Source organism: Diadema antillarum, unplaced genomic scaffold (assembly GCF_040938485.1).
Source record: "Diadema antillarum isolate AM-2024a unplaced genomic scaffold, OU_Dant_1.0 seq00000136_RagTag, whole genome shotgun sequence".
In the NCBI taxonomy this organism is placed as follows: Eukaryota; Metazoa; Echinodermata; class Echinoidea; order Diadematoida; family Diadematidae; genus Diadema; species Diadema antillarum.
Genome location: NW_027271213.1, coordinates 510,874 through 537,160, shown reverse-complemented (window position 1 = coordinate 537,160; position 26,287 = coordinate 510,874). Strand labels below are relative to the sequence as shown.

At 39.2% G+C, this 26,287-nt stretch overlaps 1 pseudogene; it reads right to left on the bottom strand.

Moving 5' to 3' along the window:
* LOC139727610 (uncharacterized) overlaps positions 1-24,520 on the bottom strand; it is a 176,089-nt pseudogene extending 151,569 nt beyond the window's left edge.
* Between the last annotated feature and the right edge of the window lie 1,767 nt (positions 24,521-26,287).

Genomic DNA, 26,287 nt, shown 5'->3' with positions numbered 1-26,287 from the left:
TGATTGAACTATAAATGTACATCTTTTGAGCACTCACTGCATGAAAGTATGTTCAGATTGCAGTACAGAGCCCTTTTTGTATTGTATCAAGCCAAGATTCACTGAATAGTATTTACCGATTTACACAGCACGACCAAGCATGCCAAATCAGCTCGTACACATTGAATCAAAAGGACTAGAAGATGTCATTTGGATGGAAATTCCGATCTTAGCATGGACTAATGGGGAGGGGAAGAGAGGGTAAAAGTACAGGGGGCCCCCAAAGGGGGGCAGTGAGATTGTGGAAGATGCCGAAAAAAACCTTGGGAGAAATTGATTGAATCAGCGCATTTTACCTTGGGTAATAACCACTGATCGCGCGCCAACATGGCTGTTCGGTATGCAATAAGGGCCCCCCGTTCTCCAAAGTCTTAAAAGATGAAATAATCATTGCGATACAGGCTTGTACACTGTAGTTTCTCGAGTAGATCGAGACAGAGAGACACTTGTTCTGTGAAGTTTGTCTCTTTGTAGATTGGCTGCGGGGAAAGGGCAAAAGACAAGCCTAATGCAAGGCAAATTTCACTGTGCTATGGTGGCTGCAGTACACACACACACATACAAAAAAAGAGTCTTTCTGCTGGGCAAGTTCAAATTGAATATAAATATGATGCATGAGATAGAAGAATCATTACTACAATGGAAAAAATTGCTTGTAAATGCCTTCTATCAAATATGACTGTACAAGCCACTGCTCCTTGGTTGTGTCCATGTGAAAGTTATACACACTTGTGATTTGCAACTGATTGAAAAATTGCCCTACATCAACGTATACAATACATAAGCACTGAATTGATCAGTGTTTTTAGTAGTAGCCATGAAAAAAACAAATCATGGGCATACATACTCGAGTGGGATCCAAACCCACGACCTCCTGATCTCCAGACAGGCATCTTATCCACCAGACCAGAGCATCTGTCTGACAGCTAGTGCTAGTATTACACACTTGCGAATTGTTAACTGCAATTAACCAACCTTTTCATGGATACTGTGTCTTTATTTACAGTAATGTTTCACAAATCTGTCACTTTTTACATTTTGCTAATACCCAATGTAACAGTTATACAAATGAAACTATTTTCATAGAGAATGCACATGACCCTCTGGTCACCATAATGACATAGGAAATGCAAAGGCTTCGTAAATGCATTGGACCAGCCCTATCACGTATTGCAAGCCACATGCAACACATCTGTTCTGCGTACACACCATGAATTTAATAAAAGTTTGGCATAAATAAAGAAGGTATGATTATCATTCTGGTCAGTTGAGCAGCAGTGTTGTTCATGCCGGGATATGATGTATCGTGTTGAAATATAAAGAATATCAGTAGCATATTTATGCACTAGACACACACATGAACATACAGTACACATATAAATATATGGATCTCCAGTACGAAAGAAGGTGCCAACAGCATGACTTTGGTCTCATGATGGCGCTGAATTACAATAGGACATGCGAATCACTTGGCCTTTCACGTAGCGTCTGAATGGCTGTCACGAGCGGAGGTTCTGCCATTGGTCAGATATTAGAACTATTTACGAAATGGTGGCACCCTGATTGGAAAGGAAATATAGAGTGGGATGTGCCCAATGTCCCATAGCATGGTTGAGGGACACCCACTGCCCAACTGTAGATGCCACAATACTGAGACACACACACAAACACACACACAAACAAACAGTACATGGTGGACTGATGAGACGAGTTTTTATGCCTCACTGATGCACTCTTCACTCTTTGGTCTCTGAAGTAATTTTCACATATCTTACAGAGACATCAAATTTTCCCATTGCAAAAAGCTGAAATATCTTTGAAAATGTCTTTTGGAGCATTAATGGATAGCTGCTGTCCCAAGTGGAATCTATGAAGTTAGGTTAAAAAAAAAAAATGTTGCATTGGAGTAACGGGTCACTGAAAAATAGGGTAGGTAGGTAGGGATTTTTTCTTTTTTTCCAATAAATCCCTCCCAAAATCTCCCCCGGCTCGAGTACCCCCCCTTTTTGTCGGCGATCGCTCCCCCCCCCCCCCCAAAAAAAAAAAAAAAAAACTAGTACAGTGAACCTTGCCTAAATCGAACTTGCATTAAACCCACAATGAAGCGATAACCGAAGTCGTCCAAGATAGACACCTTTTCCACCGCCAAAATGTCCAAAAGGACCCTCCATCACTGCTAAACGCTTGCACAGAGAAAAGTATTGGAGCAGTGTCACAATTTACGTCAGCTATTCCCTGAATGACATCTCCAAGCCTGGCATCTCTGTCGCATTTTCGTAGGACGATGAACTTTTTTTAGGCCCAAGCATGCCAGTAATCTTAATAGAGTACGCGTCCATGTTGGAAACAGACGACGTACTGATCAAGCGAGGCGCTAGATCTCTCCCTCGTACAGAGCCGTTTTGTACACACATACACACACGCAGCGAGCTAGCTACATGTATGTACGACATAGCGCAGCGTGCAGCGGGTTCTGTCCAAAACAATTCCGGGTTTTTGCAATCGCCATCACAATCAACAAGATGCTTGATATCGATAGCAAAAAAAAAACAAACAAACATAGGGTAGGCGGAATTTTTAGGGTCGGGCGGGTTACGCCAATGCAACATTTTTTTTTTTTTTGCCTTACTTGTATATCACTAGATTAATTGTTTTGAACCATGTGTATCACATACTAGATGTTTTAAACCTTGGCCTACTATGTTGTCCACCTAGTTGCCAGTATTGGCAATTATGCATTTTATTATGCAATGTGATGTAATTTATGTATTCCACTTCTATAAAATTTATGTGTTCAATTTCTGCATTGTGATGTAATCTATGTAGTCAATTTCTGTAAAATGTAATATGTTTCTGTTGGAAGTTTAAAAAAAATAATAAATGAGTGAATACTGACAATGTAAACATGCAAAGACAGGAGTTGCTGATCAGTGCAATCAGCTGAATACTTAAGTTCTTTCTTTTTTTTAACCCGTTCAGGATGAGACCCGAGTATATTGGACAAGTGTCAATGGGAAATATGTGTTGTAGCAAAATCAGCCCATCCTCACTGGGTTAACAGCTCCCTTTAGCATAAAACAATAAGTCCTTCACCAATGTCAAACAGGTAGAAGTAAGAGCTCTCCTGCAAATGATACCAAATGATTTGAGAACTAAATGTACAGAGATTTTATATCTCAGGGGACTGCCTCCTCGAAAGGGGAACCAGAGATGTACAAAGAGTACTTTCTTTTCATTTGAATTCTTAATTTCATGTCATTAAACAAACCGCAAACTATACAATCTACTAGTATTTAAGGGGAAACTTTTTATAGACCATATTCATGTTAATATACAGAACTATTTAAGCCGTTGAGGATGGACTGATTTTGCTACAACACGCATTTCCCACAGACACCTGCCGCAGTATACTCGGGACTCGTCCTCAACAGATTAAGATGAAAATCCAACTTGCATTGACATATTTCATGCCCATTATATGACTCCTTCAAACTACAGTGGGGCCTGTCCGGGCACTGTGTGGATTCTAGGCAGCTCATGCAGCATGGGTGAAGACGGCTTGCTTGCGTACAATGACACCGTCGCATGATTTCTGATGCATCATCATGGCTGGGAAAAGCGCTCCGCGGGAAACCCCACGGGACAATCCATCAAAAATCCATCACAAAAAATCGCTGACCACTTTTTTACACAGGCTGTTCGTCCTGATGCAAGCAAGAGCGCCAGAACCAAACCGGCTGCCCTCTATTCTCAATCTTAGACAGGCCAATGTGATCTGGGTTCAAATGTTGCTGAAATTCTCCAAAGAAAAGACCCTTTTGCAGGTGCATTTGGCATGTACAGTAAAAGGACTGTACAGTACTGGTTGAGGTGGGGATTCATGTTTTGAACATTTCTAAGTGAGATAATGAGAAACCTCTTATGAAATATGAAAGAGCATGTAATTTTAAGACGGATTCAACGTTTATTTGATGAAAATTGGTTTTCAAATGGCTGAGATATCCAAAAAAATGATAATAATAAAAGGCGACAGGCCACGCCTTTTATTAGGATCTCTTTGTTTCACCTTGTTTTCGGATATCTCAGCCATTTCAAAACCGATTTTCATCAAATAAACTTATGATATGTGAATGCAATCACCATCACAAGCTGCATGATAATTGGACAAGGTAATGATATTTTTTACCTAGCAACTTTTCTTCGAGTATGCATGGAAAAGTAACATAAAATCATTCTTTCTGTTATTCATTAAGCAACTTACGAAGTCAACCTTAGATAGTTATCACCGCTTTATCATTACAATGTAACTCTCAAACAATTAAATGCACGGGACATCATTTCTTACTCTTTAATTCCTGTCAAAAACACAATTCAGGGAAGATCTGTGTACAAGTGAAGAGCAGCCATACTAATAATAGTAAGGTCTTATTTATCTGGGGTAGCCTCTTCAGTGATGCCACTGCTCTACCGGAGGGCCCTGCCATTATCATTACCCTAGCATTGCCAGGTACCCATTTATACACCTGGGTCGAGAGGGACATGGTGAGTAAAAACATCTTGTCCGAGGACGTAAGCACTGAGCGGGAGTCGAACTCGAGTCCTCCGATTGGGAGTCGTAGGAGTCGTATCCACTATGCCACAGCTCCCCCACATACGAGGCCAAGTTATACTATCATCTAATCTGCTATGCATGACTGATTGTGACCAATCTCCTCAGTTTGCGCTGATAAGTTAATTTCCATGTCCACAATGAGTTCTGAAAACCAATGCCAAGATTCCCATCAAACCTGATCATGATAAATTGGAATAAATTCCACGTCATTATTCTATAGGCCCTATAGGATGTATACTATAACAATCTGCTTATATTATCAAACAATTACCATAAGCAGAGCTCAATCTTTTATAGAAGTCATCTTATATTACAAATGTACAATGCTTTATCATACTTACTGAAGCAATGATATTATGTCACTTCCGCAATGTGTGTTGCACGTTGCTCAACACTTGTGATCAGATACATTAAAGGGAAGGTACAGTATTGGTAGAGATGAGGATTGGGCTTTTAACTTTTTGCAAGACTCCAAGAAACCACTTATGAAATAGTACAAAGCATACCATTCTACGAGGAATTCAAAATTTATTTGATGAAAATCGGTTTTGGAACGGCTGAGATATCTAAGTGATCCTAATAAAAGGTGGGTCCCACCTTTTATTAGGATTGCTGTTTTGGATATCTCAGCCATATCAAAACCAATTTTCATCAAATAAGCGTTGAATCCCTCGTTGAATTACATGTTCTTTCATATTCATGAGAGGTTTCTCATTCTCTCACCAAAAAAAAAAAAAAAATGTCTGAAACCTGAAGTTACAGTGCAGGTCTCAACCAATACTACACGATCCCTTTAATAGCATGTATAACCACATGCCAAATCACCATCATAATGCACCAGTCTGTATGATCATCATTTCATACTGGTAATTAGCTTCAGCCCACAATATCTTAACTACATGTACCTAATTAACATTAGCAAACCTGCTCATACAAGAAGCCAGTGTCATTTTTACTCTGGTGGTTTTGGAAGGGTTAAACTAGGCATATCCTTAATAGTTCATTGCAAGCAGACTGTGCTGTAAAAGGGTCGTTACAGAAAGGATGCCATGGAATTACAATTACAAATGACCTGATTGCCATGAAAGAGGCATTCTTTTGTTTCCAGATTTGCGATCTCGGAAGCTTTCCAGCTGTTTTCATTCTCCTACCACCTGCCTCTGTTTGACGTAACCATTCGCTCCGGACAGTAGAAAAAAAAAAAATTACCTTAACAAAAATGTCTGATGAGACCACAGGGAAATTATGATGGAAGGCATACAATGTAAGAAAAAAAGGGCAGAGAGAGAGAGAGAAAGAGATAAAGAGACATATGCATATGAATATATAAACATATGTACAGAGAGAAAGAAAACAAGAAAGAGAGAGAGAGAGAGAGAAACATAGGAAGGGCGCATAGTAATACAAGAGAAAGAGACACAGACATATAAAGAAAAAGAGATGAAAAAAGACGGAAAGACAAACAGATAGAAACAGATATATATCAAGAGAGACAGACAGACGGACATATATGGATAAAAATAGATGTATACATATATGGAGAGAAAGACAGACGTATATGAATAGAAATAAGATAACATATATATGGAGACAAAGACAAACATATATAAATATAGAGAGACAGATAGACAAACAAATATATGAGTAAGAATATGCATACATAGAGAAAGAGATAGAAAGAGAGATAGAAAGAGGGATATAGAAAGAGTAAGACAGACAAACGGACAAAGATTGAGAGGGGTTCCAGGCAGAGATTGATGGAGGAAGAGAATCTGCAACAGGAAGAGGGGGGGACAGGAAAATAAAGGCAGCCTTGTATGGCGCCATGGGAGCAGTTGGCCAGTCTGGCCTTCTCGAAATAGGAGGGAAAAAAAAAAGATAGCGCAGGACTCGTCCTTTTCAGCGATTATCTCACAATGTTGATCAGGCAAAATTAGTGGGTCAAGCACCATCTAACCGACCGGACAGCTCACCATGGCTCTATTGACTACATTGTATCATGAACTTTGAAAGAAAAAGAAAGGGTAGAGGCAGTGCAAACACATCTTGAGTTTAGGAAGCAAAATTTCTACTCAACAAACTATTTTACAGTACTTTTTTTTTAAAGTTACAATAACCACTTTACCAGAAGGTTGGAAAAGAGTAAAGCTTTCACACACAAATCCCACAGATATAATGTATTTGATACTAGACTACAGATTGTCTCCATGAAACAAATGTACACACTCTACTAAGGCAAACACAATAGTCTGTAAAGCATGTTGAAATTCTTTATGAGTCCAAAAGCACATATAAAAACTAGCTATCATTATTATCAGACTAAAATAGAAATATCAGCCCCTTGCGTGTACACTTAACTGACTGGATACATTAAATACAAAAAAGACAAAGACAAAGTACCACCGATGCATTATGAATATGAAATTACAGGCTGCAAAAACAGCACATGCCTGTACCAATTCCATTCGGAGTGAATACGAAGGGACATGGAACACACTTATCAAAACAAAAACGCACAAATGCTCAAATATGAATCCAAAATACAGCCTTCCGAAACTCAGGGGCATGAATAATTGACAGATCAGCATAGCCGGCATGCATTATGCACGCACAATTTGGTATAGTGCCTAGCGCACCCCCTGTGTTTACCTTTGTCTGCAGACAAACTAGATCTGGGCTCCTTCTGTACACAGACTGGGGCACCACGGGAGAACGGTACCGATCGCTTTCTTCCCAAACAGTTCCATTTTTTTCGCTTAACGAGTCCAATTTTAGCGCACTTAGTCGGAAGGAGAAAAAAAAAAGATAATTAAGTTACACGGGATTGCCTCCTCCGACTTGAAAAACATTCATTTGGGAGGCAAAGGGCATCGACACCAACATCCAAGAAGAGAGAACTGTGCTTCACGTCTGCATTGTAAAAAAAAACATGAGCACTGCTTTAATGACATTACCCTTTTAAAGGCATAATTTTCCATTTGCAGATGAAACAAAAACCCAGCATTAGTGCTTTGAAATAGTTCTAAAATGAGAGTTAGGGATAGAATCAACCACTGTCAAAATTTGAATCCGTATAATCGATGTTAAGTATTGTTAAATACAAAAAAAAACGTGAACAACAGTTACGATAAAAATTGTTTCTAGACTAAACCGTCTACAGTTACGGTTTATTGAGAAAAACACTGATATCTCCTTATATCTTAGACTTTATTGCAAAAATTTTATATGGTAGGATGTTTTGTGATACAACAGACCTACACATATGCATCAAATGTGTAATCTTGTACATTTTTTAAATCACTGCTCCCAAAGGTAAACAGGACCTTTCAATTTAGTGTCTGCTATCCATTTGCCTTCTTACTTTTGTGTGGCGATCATTTTCAAGCATTCATTTCGGGTATACCAACAAGACTAGCACATTAGTTCTGCGAGCTTGCTTAAAAAACTCAACACTCAGAAAAAAAAAAGTATTAATGTGTTTACAACTGTAGATCATTCACATTCGCATTTTCCCCTGTGTTCCATCATTCAAGAAATGCAACCTACACGTACAGCAGTAAGAAATGAATGCACTCGTTTCAAACTCAATAAATCTTCATAGACCTATTTACATTTAAAAATACTGTGACTGTATAGAATTTGCGATGTTTGACCTTTTCCATTCACACTACCGTGTATATGAAAATTTCTGATGCTACCAGACTCAACAAAATCCTTGAGTTTGTGCTGCCATATACTAGTATCACAAAGCATATATGCAATTAGCTCACCAGTGTGGGAGTAAGTGCAAATGGTTTGTTAATATTAGCCCAGCTAGAAAGGTGGGATGAAAATGTTGCAAGTGGCATTGGGCAATACACGTTTTGTCAATGAACTTTCTCACTGGAAATTATCACACCAATCTTCAAGCTATGTTTGAAAGATCATGTATTAAATGGGATGTGATGATTCACATGGCTTTTGGCACAGTTGTTTGGCAATTAAATAACTTTACTGTCACAAGGTTGGTTATTTTTTCCCCAATGCTACCGTTTGTGAATGACCTTAAAGAGTTTTTGCAAACTGTACTAGAATGTAAACAGGTAGAACTTTACAGGCAGATATGAATACATTTGGAGTCTGTGATTCTGTTTCAAACGTAAACAAGGAGCTGAAATAACATTAACAAAATGCCATTTCTCAGTCAACAGTGTCTAAACAGTCTACATGTACCTTCTCCTTCGTACACAGAGAAGTTGATTTTATGTCCATTCCCTTTTTCTGGCTGCATAATTCCTTAAGTTTTCATAGATTAAAGTCACACAGCATTATACATGTATTTCTCTGCATGAAAAGAAAAAGACTTGTTACCAAGTTTGCTTAAAAGATATAAGGTTTTCTAGGTTCTCTGATGGATACAAGTAATTTGTGTGTCAACTTCACTAAAAACAACAATACACAATTTCCCTACAAAAGCACCATGAGAGTGGCTCCGTCTTATTGGAAATTAAACCACCAACTGTCAAGCTTTCTAAGGCAGCTTGTAAAGGAACTTTAACCCGTTGAAGACAAGTCCCAAGAATAATCGGGCAGGTGTCTATGGGAAGTCCGTGTTATAGAAAAATCAGTCCGTCCTCAATGGGTTAATAGATGTCAAAACTCTTAAGTAGAGAAGGCTTGATTACAATGAGATGCAACAAACAGTAGGTGCAATATTTCTATGAAAACACATCTGCAATATAAGACTGAATTTGTATGCAGGTAAAAATAAATAGATAAATAAATAAAAGATATGCACCGTAATTGTAGCTCTTTTACGTACCTGACTGCAGGCAACACTACAGTGTATATAGCCATAATGGATGGCCATGCCATGCTAAATTTCAGTTTGGAGTGGGGTGGGAGGGGGGGGGGGTGGGGAGGGGGAGATGAAAACATCCTACACAAACAAATGCTGTACGCTATTCAATCAGATGCATGCACAGGGAAACAGTAAGCCGTAATGTGTGTCCTCACCAAGTCCCCTTCAACCTACTTGTTCGTTTTATAAAAGCCCTGGACAAATTTCATGTGAACAACACATCTTCAATATGCTCGGTGGCAGATTGCTCGGTTACAGGGTCCCTCCCTTTCATCCAGATTAACTTACAAGAGGACGGGATCTCATCAGAATTCAGGCTGGAGATAAACTCCTGCACTGCATGCAAAACCAATGTATACACCATTCCTCATTCCACATATTACACACATTGCACACATTCAAACACTGCACACGACAATTGTACATGTCTGTTCATTTGTCAACGTTCTGAGGTAAAGTGGCCATGCCCGAGACTTTAGACGAGGATTTAAGATTTCTCTGCGCATCGGACAGCTACCTGGATGAAAGATAATTCCCTGGATTGATGTTCTTCGAACGAGAGCGGTCTTGGAAGTTGGGTCACCGCTTTGCACATCCTTCCAACATTAATCAAAGCTACAGTATTTATTGTAGTCCAAAGATGGCATTTGATATCACAACAGTTTGAGTTTATACTTCAGTAAGAAAAAAAAAATACCTGCGCATTTGACAAAGAGTATTGGATACTACCCATAAACCACTATCAGCTGTTATTTCAATTCCTTGATGTTCATAGCATTGCAAAATGCAGTACTGTTGCTACATACAAGAATGTAAATCAAATCTGGAATGTACAGTACAATTGTATGCCACCCGGGGAAAATGATATAAATTTATTCATAAAGAGAAAAATCAACAGATTTGCATTTGAAGCATCTGTATTTGAGGGTGCAATGCACACTGTCCTTGGAGACAAATCTATTCATAATGAACGAATAGCAACACAGTTATTGTCATCCATGCTCACTTTAAATGCATTCTCACTTTCAGGTCAAAGGTCACAGATGATAACTGATTGCACATTGGTTGTGAACCATACCCAACACTGGTACAAATACAAAATTGCGTTACAGCCGGTATCTTTCTTACGTCCTTTGCAATGAAGTGACCTACATTTCACCCGTCCTATTAAAAAGCACATGTATGCAACAAGCATTTATCTGTGTTGCAGCAGAGCAAGCGAGTAGTGTGTCCTTTTAGGTGGCAAATAGCTTCCAGGGGTGACTTCTGCTACTTCAAGTGCTCTAATTTGCTGTGCGCTCAGAGTTTTGCAATTCAGGTACAGGTGGACTCAGCCTTGGGTCACCTAATGTAATCCAGGCCCATGGCTAGAATACATATCGACTCATTTCCATTTCGACAAGGCCTGCAATTGAAACTGGCCTTGATATACATGTACGGTACTAAATTGTACCTGGCACATTACGAGTGACACATGCACATGCAGAGAGAGAGAGAGATAGAGAGAAAGAAAGATGGAGGGATAAAAATAAAGAGGACATGCATGAGAAAGGTTAAAAGAAAAACCCAACTGGAATTAAAAATAGCTACAATATACGAATCAACAGCAAAAAAATGATACATATACACACATGCATGCATAGAGACATTCAGAGGGAGAGAAAGAGAGGTATATAGAGAGAAAGAGAGGTATATAGAAAGAGAGGTATATAGAGAGAAAGAGAAATATGATACAAAAGCCAAGCCAATTGTCTATACAGAATGAGAGAGATATATTAGATTGATTGATCGATTGATTGATTTGAATCTATTTCCATCTTGTGTTCACAAAGTTTAGTCATGACATAAAGATAGTCAAAATATATACTTTAGCAACAACGAAATACATGTACATGTACAAAAAATTGAAATTACAACATATAAGTAGGGGGGCTAAATTAAAAGCACAACTTGTATTATTTAGGTCCCTGAAACTTGGATGCGTTTGAAGAAAAAAAAAATGATGTACAAATGGTTGAAATTCAAAACTGAAGTTCCGCTTATGAGAAAGAGAAAGTAAGAAATAAAGGAAGTAGGCAAGATGCGATGAGATGGGAGGAGAAAGAAAAGATGGAGATAGGAGAAAAGACAAAACATGAGGATTAGCAATTTGAAACAGAATATCTTTGTGGTATTTTAGTAATGTATTTATTCCTCAGATGGGTAAATATACACCAAATGAAACTGAGAGGATTTAAATAAATAAAGTGAATAATGCTGAATAATGCTCGCTTAACCCACTGAGGACGGGCTGATTTTGCCACAACACGTATTTCCCAAAGACACCTGCCCGGGTCTCGTCCTCATTGTGTTAAAGCTGCACAAATCAGAGCATTGAACAAAAATGGATAACTGAAAATAAAAGGGGACAGGGTACAGGAAAGAGAGAATGAAAGAGAGTATACTGTAGAACTTGAGGTAGCCACAATACCAAGCAAGGAAACTGGCACAAATTCAGGGATATAAGATGCACAGAGAAATTTGGAAAGACCAAAAAAAAAACAACAACAACAAGCAAACTCACATCCAGACTCACTAATGGACAAAGTATAGGGACAGACAGCAAGGAAAGACACTAATAGAGAAGAATTGAAAATGCACAGTAAGAAAACTACTTTATATTTAGATATAAAGGAAAGGACAGAGGTACATATCGGGATTGATTTAGATCAATGAAATAGAGTAGAGAGAGAGAGTAGGGGAGGAAAGAGAAATATATAGACAGGGGGACATTTGTACAGACAGAGAGGAAACAAGAGAGAAATAGAGAGATATATATAGAGAGAGATAGAAAGATATATATAGACAGAGAGAGATACATGTATTTTAATGTGACTACAGCAGTACAGAGAGAAACAGCAAGAGATGAAATATTTATAATGAAAGTATAGTTGTATATCAATAGACATTGAGTGGATGATAATAATTTATCATTAATAATGATAAGGCCTTATTTATCCACGGTAGCCTCTTCAGTGTTGCCACTGCTCTACCAGAGGGCCCTGCCATTATTATTACCCTACATGTAGCATTGCCAGGTACCCATTTATACACCTGGGTCGAGAGGAATATGGTGTGTAAAAGCATCTTGTCCAAAGACAAAAGCACTATGCGGGAATCGAACTCGGGTACTCCAATTGGGAGTCGGCGGATGTATCCACTATGCCACAGCCCCCCCCCCCCCCCCCCCACACACACACAAACACACCAGATACCGGTACGTGTTTAGAGGAATTATACATCGATAACCGGAAGAAAAATATGACAATTTGATCAAACAAAGCCGCAGAACAAACAGGCACTCGAAAGATGAGAAAACAGCAAAGAAATATAAAGCCTACAACTGAGGAATATAGAGTGCGAGAATAAACATCCTTAAGGATAATAAAAACAATCATCATGTGCAATGATAACAGTCAGGGAGACTGTAGGAGGATTGTAAAACTCTAGACCTTCATGCCAGCTGATACTACCAATTGAAACAGTGGCATGTTCAGCCCCGGCACCACAGGACATGTTCAGAATATTTATAACTCCACATTGCATCTATGTGTGGGAATGGGATGTCAATATTTTGTCATGCTAGACCATACAACAAGCAACATGGATTATATGAGGAATCATTTTCCACAAGAAACTTATCTCTTAAAGGGTGTGTACAGTTCTGGTCCAGGTGAGGATTTAGCTTTTAACGTTTTGCGAGATATTCAGAAACCACTCTATGAGATGTCAAGGAGCATGCAATTCTAAGGGGTATCAAAAGTTTATTTGATGAAAATTGGTTTCGAAATGGCTGAGATATCCAAAAACAAGGTGAAACAAAGAGATCCTAATAAAGTTGTGGCATGTCGCCTTTTATTATTATAACTTTTTTGGATATCTCAGCCATTTGAAAACCAATTTTACTCAAATAAACGTTGAATCCTTCTTAAAATTACATGCTCTTTCATATTTCATATGAGGTTTCTCATTATCTCATTTAAGAATGTTCAAAACATGAATCCCCACCCCAACCAGTACTGTACAGTCCCTATAAGCCACAAAAAAGGAAGAACAGAAGTTACAATGATGACAGCAATAATGATAATAGCAACAAGATCACGAAAAAATTATATAAAGCTTAAAAAATGATGATCATGATCATGGTAAATAAAACTTATACTACTCATACTACATGTATTAACAACAATATTCAGTTTGTCAGAAGAAATCAGGATAAAACACAATTTTTCAAGGGTCCCATGATATTTCAGTTAGTCTCAAAATTGAGAGATAAAAATATAATTCCATGATATCCAGTGATAAATGGGCATTTTCACAGTAATGGGGTCCATTTCAAAGGCACTAGGTAATCTTATGTTTCCAATGTGAATAACCCACCAAACACTTTAGCACTGTATAAAGCTCACCTAGGAGAGATAACTTTGTCCAGATTTTGCTCCAAGCAGGCTATCTATAAAAATTTATTTAAAAAAACATAAAAATAGTGAACGTATGTAACAGGTGGACAGACATTTGTGTACTAATGCATGACAGTCAAATTAAATACCTTCTATGGTAAGTGAGCTTTTCTTTACTAAAACAACTGATATGGATAAGAAGATACAATATCACCTTCAAAATTTAAATTAACTGTGCACTATAGTACACTTGTAGAAAAAACGAACGTATGTAACATGTGGACAGACGTGGACGTTACATTTTTGTCCGTCCATATTACATACGTTCAGCCTAAACTCTAGAAATGTACCTTAATGCACAGGTAATTTGATTTCTTTGGATGATGTTATCTCTTATCATCCATATCAGTTCATTTAGTAAAGAAAGGATCATTTTCCATGGAAGATACTTAATTTGACCGTCATACATTAGTACACCAATGTCTGTCCACCTGTTACATACGTTCACAAGAAATTTTCATCTTCAATTTGCAGAAATAAAAAAATATATAAGTGACTCATTTAAAGAAAAAAATATTATTCAGGAATCACTTAAAGCCATTGTATTTCATTTAGAATGTAAAGCACTGTGGATATGTCCGAAACACCAAATGTAACGTTGGGGGGTCCCATTACCTTGAAAATGCAGTAGTACCCTGTGGTGATGATTTACCTATATATAGGTAAATCATCACCACAGGGTACTACTGCATGAGGAGATAGATCTTTGCGCATATTTTATGCAAATTCAATCTAAAGGAGATGGGTTGCACGATATTTGGCAGGTGTTTGTAATCTAAATCAGTCTGGCTGGAAGATAAACACTGTCAGTTTAAATGAGAAGTTCAAACATCCGTGGCAGTGCTTGCAGTGCGGCGGTGTGAGCGAAGCAAAGACTTCCACATACAAAATGTACATCTACAGTAGGCCTGAAAAACTGGCTCTCTCCTAAGATGCAACCAGAACTATTACCCGTGGCTAAGATTATAAAATATTCTGACTACTACAAAAACCACCCAGAAATATGAGCATGAATCTTTCAAGCAGGTACTTATCAAGAATATAATGAATCTCTGATACAGGTGAGGTAATATCCTGTATGATGATAACTAGATAAAGTACTGTACTAGAGACATCTGTAATAGGCATGGGAATTCACATCAAAATTTATAATAAGTTTACATCTACTGCAGATAATAAAAGACACCATTCTACAATGTGTATTTGCATTTCACGGTACATTAACAATAAAGGCAATTGATCCTCTCTTGGCAATGCTGTATTGCCACGAACTCAAATAAAAAATACACATATTTTACATATTCATTAAACTATGAATTACTCTTACGAAAACCTCACAATTCATTTGGATTTCTTGTTATATATATATATATATATATATATATATATATATATATATATATATATATATATATCTCTATCTATCTATCTACTGTTGTATCTATCTATCTATCTATCTATCTATCTATCTATCTATCTATCTATCTCTATCCCTTGGTCATTGTGTAATGTACACATGTATACATGTAAGCCAGGATTTTCCATAATGCATCTTCCAATGAATATGTTTCTCTTCTCCTACATACACTGTAATATACTACACTACACAAGTTAGTCTACCATGTGTACATGTCACATGTTGGTGTACTTGTAAGCACTTTTACATGTGGATCAATCCAGATGTACATTTGCTAAACCCAGGAGAGAAAATAATCATGAACAAACGAAAACTTTAAAAAATAATCATGAACCTTTTCAGTTGTTGCAAAGGGAACAGCAGACAACATTCAAGTATATTACAAAACAGGTCCATATTCTGGGACTACTGGTATGCAACGTGGGTGGTTTGAAGTGCGTGCACGCACAGAGTAAGAGTGACGTACAAGTATGAATGCACGAGGTTCATCAACACTGTGGGCAGGTTGATATTTCTAGACTATGAGAGAGTTCATTTGGATCTCTATATTCCTCCCCCACATTCCTTCAGCCTCCCTTTAGTAGCAGATTACACAGAGAAAACTAGCCACAATTCACAATTCCTCCATTGTTTTCACTTGGTCCCAGTCGACAAACACATCGCATTTTAAATTCTTTTGCTTGTACAATACATTAAACATGTCTGCTCCTACTTCCTTATACATACAGTAAAGCAGCCTCAGTCCCTACAAGCCATCACTATGCACTCATTCTTCCAACACAAAATCCCTACAGACTCCAAACAATGATACTGCATAGAGAGTTCCACATCTTCACATGCAGGGCCCAAGGCTTTTGAACAACCTCAGATTTCAAATTTCATTATGTCAATCCCTCCTACAAACACATTTGAATCTGCTCTGGTATAAACTACTACAGCACTGTTTAATTTGTCACAATGTTTGTACACTGTCATGTTTCAGTTGTATTCAAGTACAGTATGATTACGATTGATTATAATTGCACTTATTTTAACGATGCTACAAGCACTTGATATATGTATACATGTACACTGTTGTATGACCTAGACTGGAATGTGCACTTTGTAAGTAGCCACTATTTATGATCAATTGTATCATTTCTTTTATCTAGTATGCTGCTGTAAGGGTATTATCTCTGCTCTCTGTCTCTGTATGAAATTCCCAAACATCTTCATTTCAATTCTCCTTTTTCTCTTCCCCTCCCCCTTTCCATTCATTTATGGAAGGCAACAATCCTATCAAGTATGATCAAACTGACTGGAGTAGTTCTCATTCGAAGTCACAAGTGATGATTTCTGCAATCAGCAAAAATGAAAATTTCCTGCCGCTGAATATTTCTACATGATGCATAACAAGCGTCCTTCAAATGACTGCTACACTTTAGACGTGAAGAAATGACGATACGCATCACAAATGTCAACATCATGGGCATGATGAAGATGAAGGCATCTTATTACCACAATCATCCTGCACGATGTGATGTGCATGGATGTAATATCATATATTGTACTTCACAGAGCAACATAATGAATAAAGCTACAAATAGCGTGCATGCACCACACATACACACACACACACACATACACACACACACACACATACACACACACACACACACACATACACACACACACACACATACACACACACACACATACACAAAACACACATGTACATACAAATACATGTACATGTACACACACAGTTGTCCATAGATTTATTTAAACAAATACAGTCAACCTCGCGTAAGTCGACATTTTCGGGACTGAGAAAATCGCGTCGACTTACGCGAATGTCGACTTACGCGTAAGTCGACAAAATGTCGACATATACGAAGTTTTGTTTTTTTTCCCCCTCGTCCCGTCCCCTGCACAACGTGTACCGGTGCAGTCTTACGTTATACAGTGTATACGGTAGTTTGTTTTGTTGATCGTTGTGCCTACCTGGCGGATGTGTTGTAGGAGCTCCTTTACTCTGATTTGTCGAGGGAAATGTGAAAGTTCTTGACATTGTACTGTATATCGATGATCTCATCAAACGCATTAATGACTACATGTACACAACTATCTCGCCGCCATCAATCACTCATTACCGCCGGCACAAGTGTCCGCCGTCATACACACTGCAGTATTTGTACAGTGCATGCTGTACCACACAACCACCACCATAAGCAGTCATCTGATGACAATCATATCACTGGGATGACCGTGCAACTTGCACTGTCACCGCACCACCAATCGACAGCCAAAAACAAGAAAAAAACAAAACAACCAATATTAACAGTAATAGTAATATGAAATGAAAATAAAAATAGAAGTCCCACAGAAAATCATATGTGTAAGGGATTATGTCAACTTTATTCCATGGTCGATCAAACATAAAAAGAGCGATCGTAACTTCTCAATGTTGCTACTCGCTAGTACAATGTACACACCGCATGCATACTGTGACAAGACAATCTGTACGATAAATAGCTAGAGGCTTGCATGACGCTGTCGACTGTCGTGCTAGCACGTGCTCATTGATTTTGCGTGTACATGTATTGGATCGTTTGTTTATGCCTGCACACAAACAAATTCACGCACACCCCTGAACAACCTTCCATACCTTTACACGATCACGACCTGTGTGCGCACTGTTCTCGTAGCAACCATCAAGTTCGTGCATAAATTAAGAACACAGGAGTGGGTGACCTGTGCCGGATCACAAGTAGTGAAACAACGCACCAATAGCGAAACAGAGAGATATGGAGAGAGCGGGAATTCAGCAAGAGAGCGAACAGCTGAGTGGCCAATCAGTGGAAAGAAAGACAGAGAAAGAATAAACCCACGTGCGTGCTTGAGAATCCCGCTGTCACCGAAACGCGGGGGAAAGATATCGTGCAGCGATGTCAAATGTGAAGTTTCGTGAAATAATGAAGAAGTGGTTACAAACATACGCCTGCAAACTTTGTTAACAATAGGGACAGTGTGATTTCATGTCCTTTGATAATTAAACTCATTACAGACTGTCAACAGATAGATGTATGTTTTGGACTTGGCTTAGAATGCAAGAACACTGCTATGCAACACGACCAAAAAAAAAATAAAAAATGAATAAATAAAAATACACGGACACCTACGTTTGTCAAATAAAAATCCAGTTGGAGCATGAATCATAAAGATCCCTCTCGGTCAGTGGTTATGAATATACAATCAATGTACCATAACACTTGCAAACATTTCCCGCATCTGTAGAACATCAACCCCCCCCCCCCCCTCAAAAAAATAAAAATAAATAAAATGCAGTCATCATTACGGTCAGAGGGATCTATACATGTATATGGAAGACCTATAATAAGCCATTGATTTAACAAAACGACAATGTGCAACTCCGGTGGTATTAGTAAGTCATAGTTATGTCGATAAATTCTCAGTGGTGGATAAACTTTACATCGCTGGAACACAACACTTGTTTCCATACGTTTACATTCTTTCTCCTAATTTGTTACATGGACGTTCAGTGTACATGTAACACCAATCAAGTTACAAAAGACACTTTAGATCGGGAATACGTGCATCCTTATATTTTGAGTAAATCAATGCAAACACGAGAAACGCTCATTCTTTTTTCTTAAGTTACACCCATTTGCTCAATTGTCGTGTGAATACATTTTGCAAGTGAGCAGAAGCAATATGGTCGGATAAGTACAAGAAAAATATGTAAGCAATTGTACACAAATTATATTGACATACACTGTAATTTTCTCTTCACATGAAGTCATATGTGTGAAAGTAGGCCCCTACTTGCAAAAATGAATAAAATAAAAACAACTGAAACTTCGGCAATACATTAACATGCCTAAATGAATTCAACAACAGTGTAGAGCCGTACAAAGACGATTTCAATGTATTTGCATTGCCGGACAATCAAATGGGTGTAGACAAAGTAGTTGAATCTGAAATCAGATTTAACTCTGAACTCTTACATCAATTTAATGCAAAGTGTCAAGTTTAATTCAAACGAGGGAGAAGCTGGTTGAACGAGATATTGAGAAAGTACATCCTATAACATGTTCACCTCTCGACATATGACACTCACTTGCTCGAAAAATAATCAGTTATGGATGTTTGCTTGCTGTGCTTAGGTAGTTCCTTCATCAGGTATGCCTCAAATTTGTCCACAAACGTGCCAATGAAGTCGGGAGTTTGACCAGTTAGATTGCAACGACGAATGACGTCCAGCGCATTACAAACTTCGCTGACAGTTGGCGGGGCTTTCACGTCATCAATTTCCTCGGTAGTTTCTTCCTCCTCGGGCTCATCGTCGGGACCAGATTTCACCATGCCAACAATCTGATCATCCGTCAGTTCTTCGAAGCACTGCTCATTGTCATCGACTCTGATGTATTCTTCAAGTGGTGGCACGTCTTTGTAGAGATCAGATAGCCTCTCCCAAATGCCTCTGAATTCTCTCGTTGGCTCGATCTCGACCTCATGCACGTTTTCGTCAGGAGCGGGATCGTGGTCGGCCAGGGCGTGCTGCTCCTGCTCTGTGGGAGGGACTACGAAACCCACCTTTCGGTAGACATTTGCAATTGTTTCCGCTGTCACCTTGGCCCAGGCAGATCTGACGGCAAGGATTGCATCAAGCAAGTTCCACTGGAATGGAGAGTCATGTTCAGCAGCAACAAGGCGTCGGAATGACAAAATGTGCCTGTAGTGTAACTTCAGATTACGAATGATCCCTCCGTCCATTGGCTGGGTGACACTTGTTGTGTTTGCAGGGAGGAACACTAATTCGATGTTTTCGAGCTCAATGTTAGGGTGAGCTGGACAATTGTCCACGATCATCGCTATTCTCCGTCCCTGTGCGCCCATGGTGCGGTCCAGCTTCATAAGCCAACCTCGAAACAGGTCCCCCGTCATCCACGCTTTTTTGTTAGCCTCATACGTCACTGGGAGACGGTGCACATTTCTGAATGCTCGAGGACGCTTACTCTTCCCGATTACAAACAGCGGGAGTTTATCACTTCCGTCCATGTTGGCGCAAACGAGGACTGTAATGCGCGTCTTCGATTGCTTGGTGCCGTGGTAACTTTGGCCCAGAAAGCCAAGCGACTTCTCTGGCAGCATTTGCCAAAAAAGACCCGTCTCGTCGCAATTATAAATGTCTTTTGGCTCGAAGCGCTCCAAGATGTCTTTCAGCTTGCCCATTTTCCATTCATCAACAATCTCATTGCTGACACCGGCAGCTTCCCCCGCCTTTTGGATTCGACCGATGCCGTGTCTTTTCTTAAAACGATCGATCCAACTCGATGTCGGTTGAGCATCATGGCCAAATTCATTGGCAAAATACTTTGCCTTTGTGAGAAGCATTTCGCCATCAAGACGGAGGTCTGGCCGCGAGTCCTTCTGCCGGAACCATGCCAGCAGCGCAGCATCCACGTCCTCAAAAGTCACTTGCTTCATCCGACGTTTCTTGCCCGTTAGAACATCACCTGGCTGCTCAACGGCCCGAACTATTTTGTCACGATTTTTTATTATGTCCGACAACGTGTTATGCTTGATCTCAAATTTTTCTGCGACGTCTTTCCTCTTCCATGATGGATTTTCCTCCATAAATTTCAAGATAGCATACTTCTCTTCGTAAGATTTCGTTTTCAATTTGCGCTTGGTAGCCATTTCGAAGCCTCTGTTCTTCACATGTGTATCATGCGCCATCCACAAGAGGATTGATGGGTCAGGTTCACGTACATGTTACATTTCGTGTCGACAACGATTCAAACAAGGGAAGGCTTGTTGCTCCAAAACTGATTACGTAAGGATGTTCGTGACCAGATACGCTTTCTGCTGCATCCGGTCTTTCTAACTTTGCACTATACAGCACGCTAGTTTATTTGATTATAGGCCCCTTATTGGTGTAGCATCTCAACTTTTCAACGCTTGTTTCTCTCTCTCTCCCTCTCTCTCTTCCCTTTTCCCTCTCTCCTCGTTTCAATTAACACTTAATTTTGTTTTGTCGGCAAACTTTCTGAAATGCTTATGTGTGAGCCTCCTCTCGTCAGAGTGTCTATCCTCAATGTTATGACGGACACAGCAATTCTTCGTATTCAAAATCATTTTAGACGAAATCAAGACGGCACTTCTCTCTACTACCGCCTGACCTTTTAACTTCTGAGGCTACCGCCAATGTATAAATTGTCCCAAAACGCTGTGGTCACTGTCAGTGGTAGCCTTCTGTGGTTTGTCCCCCTCCCCCTTGGGTTTCGACTGACAAAAGCAATCCCTTCTTTTAAATGGCCTAATGTTGTATAAATAACTGCCTTTGTTTTTGTTTTTTTTGTTTTTGCAATAAAGACTCGCTCGAGTGAAAATCTTGAACATCTCCGAATAAAACTCCGATTTGCCATGCACGACTTTCGTCTCAAAACGTTTCCTTTACTTCTACTGTGATGAGGGAGGGGTGTATAGTGTGAAACGAACATAACACAACACGCTTATTCTCGCTATGTTCTCACTGAACCGATATCAAAACCTTCAGAACGGCACAAATGTAAATACACACTGATCACAGAGTACGCCTGCACTGCATGAGACAACGTCAACGCACACCCGACACACACACGCGCGTGTACACACACACACACACACTAGCGAAAGAAAGGAGAAAGTACAATGATCGATGTAGAGATGTAGAACAGCGCAAATCGCGCTGTTCTGTTGCAAATCGGAGCGTGGAGAACAATCGTTCTTTAGAGTACCGCGATTCAAATTTGAGGGGAAAAAATATGTCGACTTAGGCGAGGGAATTTGCATGTATTTCACCACGTTCGGCACTGAAAAATCATGTCGACATACGCGAGTTGTCGACTTATAAATGTCGACTAATACGAAGAAATTTTCAAGGAATAACAAAGGGGAAAATCGGGACTTTTTTTCCTTGTCGACTTGGGCGAGTTGTCGACTTACGCGGTGTCGACTTACGCGAGGTTGACTGTACTCACACAAGCAAGCACACAAGGAGAAAGAATTGAAAGCTATTTTCATATATTGTATGCCTCCATCCTTGGGGCAGGACAACAAGGTCATTATTTTGCGTCATGACCATTTGTCAACCATGAGCAATGTCTGACCCTGAACCCATCACAATGCTGCCCCTCATAACGTTAAAAGTGCAAAGGGTACATCACTTGCTTGGCTGTCATTCATGATTACAGCTTCTCAAGAAGAGCTGTAGAGGTCAATATGATAAACACTCTGAACATTGAAACCATAATCTGAATTAATATTCTCGAGTGTATGCCACATACTGTACCCTGTAATATGCAAATAGATTATAGATATAGTAGACAAAAATGATTGATTTAAGTCTCATTTAAAAATCAACAGATAAGAAAGGACACGACAGAAAATCAAGTGACACATTAATAATGATACCAGGAAAACAAAAAAAAAACCCAAAAAAACATGCAATCGGCAAATTACGTTGCACAACCTTCGTATCATCTTGTCAAATACATGTACCACTGAACCATATTACAGATCCTTGTACCAATCATGACAAGCTAGGTGCTGCACTGCCCCAAGCTATCTAAATCATACATTGTATCAAGACATCACTTCAAACTTGCATTGATCACAAAGTACCAATTTTTCAAAATCAAATATCCAAATGAAGATCCCAGCTGACATTCTATAAGGCATCAAGCAATTTCTGGCTCGAGGTACTATAAAAGAAGAAATGCCCCCGAGTCTGAGATACATGTATCTAGCAAAGTATACTGTTAACTTTTTATCTTTTTAAGCTCCAGCTGGTCGGTTGCGCGCATGTTTTTTTTTTTTGTGTGTGTGTGTGTGAAAATTTGCATGCGCACGCATTTTGCATCAACTGTTTTGTATTGTTCCTGGTATTCCATAGGACAAGCACCCAATCATGCTAATTGAATCTTCATATCATGTCTCAACCCAGATTATCGGTAGTAAGAAATGAGGGGGGAAAAGTAGGTCATTGATGGGGGGGGGGAGAAATGTTTGATTGATCATTGATGAAAGAAGTGGTTCTTGAATGAAGTCTGTGCCAAAACCAAAGGTGGGGGGAAGATCTGTGCGTACTAATGTACGTAGTCAATTATGAATGAAATTAGAAGCAGAGTGGGCACAAGATGAAAACTACAATGTACGTCTTCATCACATTGGCCAAAGCGCAACAATAATTTCAGCATCTGAGTGGCTGAACACAGCAAGATGTACGCATAACTGAAACCAGCTCGGCATGAATATTCAGTGGAAAGAATATCACCTTCACACATTTCAAGACGTCTAAGCACAGTCCATCATTAATATCAACAATTGTACTTGATTAGCTAAAATATGATCAATGATAATAGATTTACAAGGTCATGGAATATACAGGTAGCATGACCTAGAATGATTCATACAACCCCAGAATAGAGAGAAATATCAATAGAATTTGACCTCAATCCAAGATTCACTCACTCGCATTATTGCCAGCTGCATTAATCATCAGCAAATGCCAATCCCCATTCATGTCAACTCAATTAGATTATTTTTGTTACTGTCTTATTCTATGTTTGCAATTATCTTCCCCTACTGTTACTCATTTAAATGCTACAGCTGAAATTAATAGCATTCAGCCTATTAGATGCATTAAACAAGCGACACCCAAGATGCATGTGCAGACAAGTACACATGTAACATCTGCTTGGTTTGTAGCTACTTGTGTACCATCTTCTGACTGGTAAAATACAGTTTGGTTTCATTGAGAAAGGAGATATACAAAATTGCAAAATATATATACATGAGGAATTAGTGGTTTATTTAAGAGTACATGCTTCATGCAAATCACCTGCATTGTGGCCCTTGTTCGGTCCTCTCGTTCCTTCCACAGAGCCTGGAGATCTGGGCACGACAGGAAGGTGCTGCTAGACATCGCAGCCGTCTCCTCCTTCTTCTCCTCCATCAGGGCTTCCCTCTGCCTGCTCCCCTCACCGTCTCGTGGGGGCGCTCTTGCACTCTGGGCTCTCTGCGAAGCCATGGCTGGTTCTCCTGTGACCCCGTACGGCGCAGATTGTTTCCTAACTATTGTATACCTTATATTTGAGTGTCTGTCACGTCAGCACAAATGTTGTCGTCTTAGATCATTCGGGAGGTACATGCATCACCCAAGCTTACACTGGAACTCTTCATCATTCAGGTACTGCAAGGAGTCATGAAAATGTGGAAGTATGTTTGGCAATAAACAAAATTTATTTCATTGAATGCATTCAAGAATCTTGACATTTGGGTACCATGTGCAAACTACAGATAAAAAAAAAAAACAGGCATCGCATGATCATATTCGAAATATATTACTGTCATTCCAAATATGCAGATACAATGCTCACTAGCAGGATAATCACAATCCAAGTGTGCACACGAAAATTTCCTCTACAGATTTGCATACAAGTAATAAACATACACTAATGGTCAGAAAAAAAAAAATATGTGAACAGTTCTGAGAGTAATAAAATACATGTAAGGCTGATATATCAGGCACTATTAAACGACAAAATGGAATGATCTGGGATCTCAGGCCAGCAGCAATCTACTGTACACTGAGCCCAATCGCCATCAGGAAATATGTCTACAATGTATGTAGAGTTTGATGGACAGGCTTTGCTAAAACAAAGGCAGCGATCCCCAACCTTTCCTCTTTGCTTATTATCATTGATGATCCTCAAACATGAGGGTAACTTTCACTTCAGCTGTCAATACCTCAGCAAATCATTCTGTGGCTAATTCATGCAGTATACATGTATTGTAAAACATGACATATTCGCGGCATGAAATTTTCACGTATTGGAGCCGACGGCCTTCTTCATGGCATGAAATTTTTGCCAATTGTCACTGGCGTTCAATGCGTATTGTGTAGACAAGAACTTTCGCGGGCATTTTAATTTTGCGAATCTTGGCGCTCGCGAAGTTCACAAAATTAAAATGCATGCGAACATTCCCCGTTTTACAGTATATCACTTTGTATTGCGCTGTTCTCAGACTGCTATTTAATACTAGCACTGCTTTTATTCCCATGCATCCAAAACAGATTATCAGCTCTTCGTTCATGTAAACTAAAAAATATACACGATGCACCATTTCCATTATCTAAGCAAAAATTGGTCAAAAAGTATAACTTGCCAATTACCATGACACATCAATACTATAGTAACACTCTTTAAAGTTACAAAACATATAGTTTCTACAAAATGTCTGCATCTTTCATAGCAAAAGAAAGTATCGACTCTTTAAATCATGTTGAAATAAGCACATACAGACTACAGTAAGCAATGGCCCCATTAAAAAAAATGACAACAACAAACAAGGAAGAGAGGTTTGCATTAGCATCATGTGTACATGGTCCTTACAGAGACCATTGCTTGGCAGAAGAATCTAGAAAAAAAGAGAGTAGAGGAGGGAAGCAATATAGGGAGAGTACTTAGTATTAAATAAGGCAAATAGTGACAACACAGTGGCAGCAGTGAGCTGGAAGTTGAAGTTCCACTTGTGGAGATGAGAGAATAGGGGACAGGGAGAGTTAAAAAAAGGAAGAGTAGAGTGAAAATCAGGTAAAGGGTACAGAAATCATTGGGAGGAGAAAGATGAAACAAACAGGGGGGGTTGAAGATTGGAAAAATCATGGCCTTAAGAGAGAGAAGTAAAGTAGATATAAATTCATACAGATGTTTCACAACTATCAAAGGGAGAGAAATGTAGTCAGTAAGCAATGCAGACTACGGAACATGGAATCAAAATGACGAAAGGAGGAAATAAAACAGGAAGGAAAGTGGTTTTGAAGTCGAGGA